Raw genomic sequence first — 7,162 nt, forward strand, 5'->3', positions numbered from 1 at the left:
GATATCTTTCATATATCTGGTCACATTTTTATATGATAAATACTCCATAAAGCAGGGAAATAAATAACTTAGGAAATTTCGCTTTTGCTTTTAGAACAAAACTCTTCCGCTACCGAATGGGATTCACATTCGGACATGAATCCTTTACATCAGCAGTTCAGCAAGCATTGACACTTGGCCTCTATACTCTATATTATGGACTGAATCAAAAATCCCAAAGATCTAAAGACACACCAGCAAAAGGTAAATAATTAATTCGTTTACAATTCGTTTACTCAATTTTCATCTTTAATGTGCATGAATCCAACTATTTTCCTTAAAAGCAATTGAAATTCAATCAAAAGTCGCAATTGCAGCAGCTGTTGCAAGAACGTGGGACAAATTTTAATCTTTATTAGATATTAATTAAATCGTGCGTTAATATAGCTTTAAAGAACTGTTTTAACACTGGAAATTAAGGATTAATACTAGTTTTAAAGATTTTGCTGCCTTTCCCCCCCCCCCCCCCCCGAGACAAATAGATTTCCTGGGCAAATTGTGGTTTTGGACTTTGTGAGCGTGCCTTCGCCTACGACCACATTACGTTGAAAACACCGGTTCTCGTCCGATCACCGAAGTTAAGCAACGTCGAGTGCAGTCAGTACTTGGATGGGTGACCGCCTGGGAACACTGCATGTTGTAAGCGCCCCTATTTTGCTTTTTTCCATTAATTCCGTCTCATTTGCTTCATTTTTAGATCCATTATCCTGCTTCTCGTAATTAATATTGATTTTAAAAAATATATGTTAAATTTTAAACCACTTTTTGTGGTTTATTTTAAATACAGAAATCACAACAGTAATATTTTACTTCTTTAACAGTCCCTTGCTCTAAAACGTAAAATATTTTACTTTTTTCTTTTTTTATCATTTTTCTGTCTGTGATTGCTGTTAGGAAATAGAAAAAATTTCATTATTGTTTTGGTCCAGAGTAGATAAATTCTTAATATTGAACATTTCTCACCAAAATTAGTTGAAAAATACGCAACGATAAAAAGGGAAGAGCGCCTACAACATGCAGTGTTCCCAGGCGGTCACCCATCCAAGTACTGACTGCACTCAACGTTGCTTAACTTCGGTGATCGGACGAGAACCGGTGTTTTCAACGTGATGTGGTCGTAGGCGATGGCGATGTCTCGAAGTCCAAAGCCCCAATTCGCCCAGTGGAGCGAAGAAAGGAGCCAAAAGCCTAGCATAAAATTCGATTTAAGATTTCTGAGACCGACTGAAAGGACAAACTAATTTTTCAACAATTATTTATAATATATTTAATTTTAGTGCTGATTTCCTTGCTCCACTGGGCGAATTGGGGCTTTGGACTTCGGGACCGCGACATCGCCTACGACCATATCACGTTGAAAACACCGGTTCTCGTCCGATCACCGAAATTAAGCAACGTCGAGTGCAGTCAGTACTTGGATGGGTGACCGCCTGGGAACACTGCATGTTGTAGGCGCTTTTTCCCTTTTTCCTTTTTTAAAATTTTTATCTAGTTTTGGTTCAAAATGATCTACCCTGGACCAGAACAACTATCGCAATTTTTTATTGTTATTCAGAAACAAAAATCAGGGGGTAAATAAAAAAATAGTTTAAACATTGTATGTTTAAAAGTTAAATATTATTATTATTGTGATTCTCTTCTATGAAAAATCCAAAGAAATTGGTTTAAAATGATTTTTTTTAAATTGTATATTATTTCAAAAATAATACGAAGCCAATAATGGTAGAAAAAAGCAAAAAGGGAATCATTGCGCCTACAACATACGGTGTTCCCAGGCGGTCACCCATCCAGGTACTGACCATACTCAATGTTGCTTTACTTCGGTGATCAGACGAGAACCGGTGTTTTCAACGTGATGTGGTCGTAGGCGATGAAACGGGAGCAAACGTCTTGTAGATATTTTAAAGCAATATTTCCAGTGGAGTAGATTTAATAATTGCTATTAAAATGAAAAAATATTTTCGCTTCCAGTGCATCTTCAACCATGACATCTGTAGGTAGACGATAATATTTAATTTAAACTTACTGTAACCACGGAGAATCGAGTAAGACTGGCAAATATCTAGCTTTTGAAAACGTAACTATATTATTTTATAACTGCTATATATGTGACTCATTGTCAAAATTATCTTTCTGTCGTTTTTTAAATGACTATATATGTATATCCTTCTAAATTAACATTAATTTAACTTTTATAATGTATTTTGTAAATGTGCAGAACTAACCGCTAGACTAAATTGAGATGTGATTTTACAACTCAATAAAGTGCACTGAATCTACCCACCTCTAAATATTTAATGCATTTTAATTTTCAACAGTTACATGAGAGTTACAGATTAGCTTTAATGCAAAGTAGAAACGTCAAAATAAGTGGATCGAAGTATTTCCAACATGAATTTCTGTTGAAAATTTAAGGTATTTTCTTGAACAAAGACGTAACACTGAATTTCAAACTTCAAACAAGGCACCGCACAAATTAAAAAAAGAACTGTTAATAATTATTTTATTGTGGTTTTTAATGCTGTAAATTTGAAATCGTAACTGTGTATGCTTTCGATTTTGGCTTTAAAATTTGATAGTCAAATTTGAAGTGAGAGATTTAAGAATTCCCTACATTGGTCATCATTTTTATTGAAGATCCACAAAGAAGATTTCACTCCAGTAGTTCCAGCAGAAAAACATTATTGAAATAATGCTATGGACAGTGGTAGAATTGAAATAAAATATTTTGTGTACATTTTTCCCCAAGTGCCGTTGTCGTGACAGAACAGACGGCGGCCTCGTCTGCGCTAATGCAGACCCAAGAAACACCGTTCCGCCGCGGCCCAAGGGAGAATTTCTCCCTGCAAGACCGAGAGTGAAAGCACTACAGTCCAGCGCAAACACACAAACACAACCATGAGCCGCGCGGCAACCACGTAGCAAGCAAGCAGTGGTCTTCAAAGTAGCACAGGTTGCATAGCTTCTACTTTTGCAGGCGTTTTAAAATAGTGGTGCCACTTCGAGAAGCACAAACAACAACAGCTGCAAGATATTTTTATAGATATAAATTCAGGATAAATGTTTATTTAAATGAATGCCAATAGAGTAATTATTTGTTGATCGAATTCTAGAAAAAATATGTTTTCAGCTTATATTTTAAATTTAAATTGGAATATTAGCAGTAATATTTTAGTGATTTCCTATCGTTTCACCAAAAGAAGTTTAAATTTAACTTGGAACAGTGTTTGAGTGATAAAGCAACAAATTAATTCCAGGTTTACTATATGTATTTCTAGCTTTCTAAATTCAAAATTTAAATGCAATTAAAAAAGAACTGCACTTTTTGGAGTTGTCCATTGATAAGAGGAGAAAAAATATTAGTTGAGAAGCATTTAATAGGTGCTAAAAAGTCAACATTTAAAATAATTATTTGATACAAACCACTCGTCATTTGTGTTCTATTCAAGAAGCGCAACTTTAAAAATTTCTCAACTTTAGAGCACCAAGAGAAATAAATAAAAGAAAACCATCAGACAGCATTCATTTTTATTGATTTTTCAACTAAATTCAGCGCGTTATTTATATTCTCGTATGAGATGACATGGAAACACCGAAATATACTGGCCACTAAAAGTTTTCTTGTTTCTGATGATAATCAAAATCAAAAAGGCTAGCAAGTGAAGAAAAAATGGTATATAGATATGAGATAAATGATAAAATTTAACATTTTAAAGTTGCTAGCCCATTCTGCAGGCGAACAGGAACTTGCCGAGGTTGGGTAGTCCAAACTTGCTGAAGTCGTAAATAGATGATTTTGATCGTGGAAGACCAGGTTGACTAAACCCCTCAAATTCACCCTGCAAGCTATGTGGAGTCAAGCGACTCACTCCGTAAGGTTCTAAGACGAACCGAGTGAATTTCGGGAGAAAGGCGCACGCATTCGTTATCAGAATGTTCACTACTTCAATGATGTCGCGTAATTCTTTTCTTAAATGGAAGTAAATTATTAAACTCTTCAACTCGCGAAGAATCTGTCCATTGGCAATCAAATTTGAAACTTCCTTCAGAACATCAAGGTCAATACTAACCCCCCTGCCTAAGGTGAAAGTGACCTTTTCCAGTTTTGGTGCTGAGAGCAGCTGTAGGAGATGTTGACCATAATTACTGTTCTTACTAGAAAATATATTTTTTGATTAGAATGGAGAGTCAAATCAGACTACGTCAATCTCTTACAAAATTGCAATATTCCATGTCAGCTCCTTTAGCTCGGCAAAGGTTTGTGTTGGCATCAACGGCTCGTCAGGAGAAAAAAAAGCCGTATGCAAGACGAGCCGTTCTAACTTCTCGCAACGGTTCATAATTTCTCCCATTTTTATGTGGAATCGATAGCTATTAATAACAAGTTTCCTTAGATTTGAACCATAACGATCCAAAAACCGATGAAAAATCTTTTCTGAAGGAAGAGAAGGATGAACAAAAAGACTCTCTACTTTAGGAAAACCAAGCAGGGAATCGATAATGCTCTCCGAGGAATCCAAACCTTCATGCCAGCCAATCTGAAAAAAAACATAGGCTACAGGCTAAATTAAATATGACTAAAACTATAAGCAATAAGTGTTGTTAATATAAATGCTGAATACCGTTTTAGGTACCAATTTTGGTCAACCCAGAGTGAAAGAACCGAAAAATTCCCAGTGGTTTCAAAATATTTTCGATTTCCATGTTAATCACAGGGGGTAGGCAAAAAGGCTAATTTTCGAAATTCAAACCATTATTTATCGGCTTTTTGTTCTAGGTATTTTGAAAAATCCCGTGCCAAAAGACGCGTAACGATGAGTGCTAATCGACAACACCCACCAAAATCCGGTTCACCTTTATCTCGCCATGGTCGCACAGGGTGCCTGGGCCTCCAGGTCGAGAGGACCACCCTGAACTCCCACACAGGTTCGCTCTACTCTCGACTCTGACTGCGAACCCACGCTGTGCTCTGATTGGCCGAGCGCAAGGCTCGTCAATAGTGCTTAACCTAAACTGAACTTTGACTCGGTCGGTGGGAACAAGGGGGATCATGGCTACAATTCATGCAGTTGAAATTATCGTTTATTATCGTTTTTCTGTGATAGTAAATTGATAAACAATAACTCTGCATATAGATTCAAGTAGAAAACTGTATTAACAATCGATTTTCCGCTGCAGCATGTGTATTAATTGTGTCTAAAATAAGTTGTGTTTACCGTAAGATGCCTCACTTCCGGGAAATATAGGTGAATTGGCAGCGCGGTTGGATAGACGGCCAAATTCATCAATGAGGAGGTCTCCAAGGGCAGTCTTACTAGGTCTAATAGTTGAGGAATATTGACATCCCATTGGTCCATCAATCTAAGCTTCGGAAGGTGTTCAATGCACAAACGCATCAGTTCTTCTGGGCTCCATAGTTCTGCAAAACCATTAAACACTTTCAAACGAGAAAAGCTTCGTTTAAATTTGTCAATTGATCCAAAATCCAGGGAACTGCTTCCATTAATCCTGACGTCGACATATTCCAACAACTGAAGAGTCTCGCAAATGTGCATCAGATCAGAAAATTCAACTCGCACACACATGGAAATCTCGAGCTTTTTGAGCTTGCTCAGACTGCAAATGGCTTCAAGTGAAGTTTCATCTAAATTGTAGCGTGACCTAAAACTACTCGAAAATATGTATGTTTCAGGCATTGAATTTCGTCTGTTTAATATCAGTGACTGAACGTTGGGAGCGTCAGCCGCGATCATCTGTACAACCTGTGAGTGACTCCACTTTTAGAAAATTATAAAGAAAAGTGAATTACGTCATTTCATTACCCTCGTAAGTTGCTCGTGGAGGTTTTCGTGCGGACAAAAGGACATGAGCCCGTCGAGCTCAATAAATTTCGTCTCCAAACTCAGCAAAAAGGAAAAATCCTTGAGCTTCTTTTCGAAATTTTGAATACTATCCCCAAAAGCACAAACAAACTTCTGGCTGGTCAGCTCCCGCAGCAATTTATCGCGCAAACAAACAGCTGAAAAATTATATTAAATGTTTGTTATGCCGCAATTAAAAATTAAAAAAGACTGATTTACGCAGAGATTTCAGCCTCGTCCCGTATTCTTCAAAATCTTGGTAGAAATCAAGATTCTTCACGATTTTTCGTTGTGAAAGCTCAAGCAAACTGCATCTTCTCGATATATTTAGCAGTTTCCTCTCTGTCAACTTTAGTTTCTCCTCGTCGTTCATGATGAATTGTCTAAGAGAACAAAAAATAAAACTGTGTAAAGCCAACGCGTTAAAGGGAAGCTAATAAACTCTTAAAAATGAGGAACTGCGACCTTTTAATTGATCAAGAGACTAAAACTCAAATTTCAATCGTTAACAAACTTCTACTCGTCAATTCCGATCAATATCAGCCACTGTAATTTTGATTTCACTTACCTTATATCCTCGACTATCGCCCGAAAGTGCAGAGTGTGGTTATACTTCTTGGTGGTAAAATTAGCAACAGTTCTCGCGACAGACTGAAGCTTGGCTACTCTCTGTTCGTGACTAATAAAACAACGCGCTGCTTCAACCCCTGATTGTTATGTTATTTTAGTTTTCAAAGAATATTGTTCATCACCGAAAATATGTCCAAAACGATAATGTCTGTAACGCATTTAGTATGAAAAAATTAATAACATGATGTTGTTTTCAGACCTTTGAATAATAAAAATTGCTTAGCCCAGGAAGATATATATTTTGTGTATTATTGTTTCTTGGATAACAATACTAAATTATTTTTTCGCGGGTAAAGTCTTGAATATTTTTTAGCATTTAATTAATACAGGAATTTCTCCTGGTGAATTGAGCCAGCATAGAACAGAGCATTTTGCTCGTGCGATTTTCCCTGTGTCGCTAGCGTCGAAATAAATTTTCACGAGCTGTGTGGGGGCAAAATTTTGTTCTCGTGTATTTCATCTTCATAGCAAAAATTCTGCCTCGCAAATCCCCAGATTTTTTACAAAATATGCATCCAGCTCAACACAATCGCCGATTAGATTGCACAACCAAAGAATATATATGCTACCGGGCGTTAGCCAAGGTTGGCACTCTTCCACGCTGGCCCCTGTGGAAATTTTCATGTTATGAT

At 36.8% G+C, this 7,162-nt stretch overlaps 4 non-coding genes across 4 annotated transcripts; 2 read left to right on the forward strand and 2 right to left on the reverse strand.

The window, feature by feature from the left end:
- Window positions 1-566: 566 nt before the first annotated feature.
- LOC135938221 (5S ribosomal RNA) lies at window positions 567-685 on the forward strand. Its single transcript, XR_010574635.1, has one exon. It is a non-coding gene; the product is annotated as a 5S ribosomal RNA (ribosomal RNA).
- A 358-nt stretch (window positions 686-1,043) lies between these two features.
- LOC135938225 (5S ribosomal RNA) lies at window positions 1,044-1,162 on the reverse strand. The gene has a single exon (XR_010574639.1). It is a non-coding gene; the product is annotated as a 5S ribosomal RNA (ribosomal RNA).
- A 213-nt stretch (window positions 1,163-1,375) lies between these two features.
- LOC135938216 (5S ribosomal RNA) lies at window positions 1,376-1,494 on the forward strand. Its single transcript, XR_010574630.1, has one exon. It is a non-coding gene; the product is annotated as a 5S ribosomal RNA (ribosomal RNA).
- Window positions 1,495-1,789: 295 nt separating this feature from the next.
- Window positions 1,790-1,908, reverse strand: LOC135938222 (5S ribosomal RNA). Its single transcript, XR_010574636.1, has one exon. It is a non-coding gene; the product is annotated as a 5S ribosomal RNA (ribosomal RNA).
- Between the last annotated feature and the right edge of the window lie 5,254 nt (window positions 1,909-7,162).

The sequence above is a fragment of the Cloeon dipterum genome, chromosome 2, assembly GCF_949628265.1.
Source record: "Cloeon dipterum chromosome 2, ieCloDipt1.1, whole genome shotgun sequence".
In the NCBI taxonomy this organism is placed as follows: domain Eukaryota; kingdom Metazoa; phylum Arthropoda; class Insecta; order Ephemeroptera; family Baetidae; genus Cloeon; species Cloeon dipterum.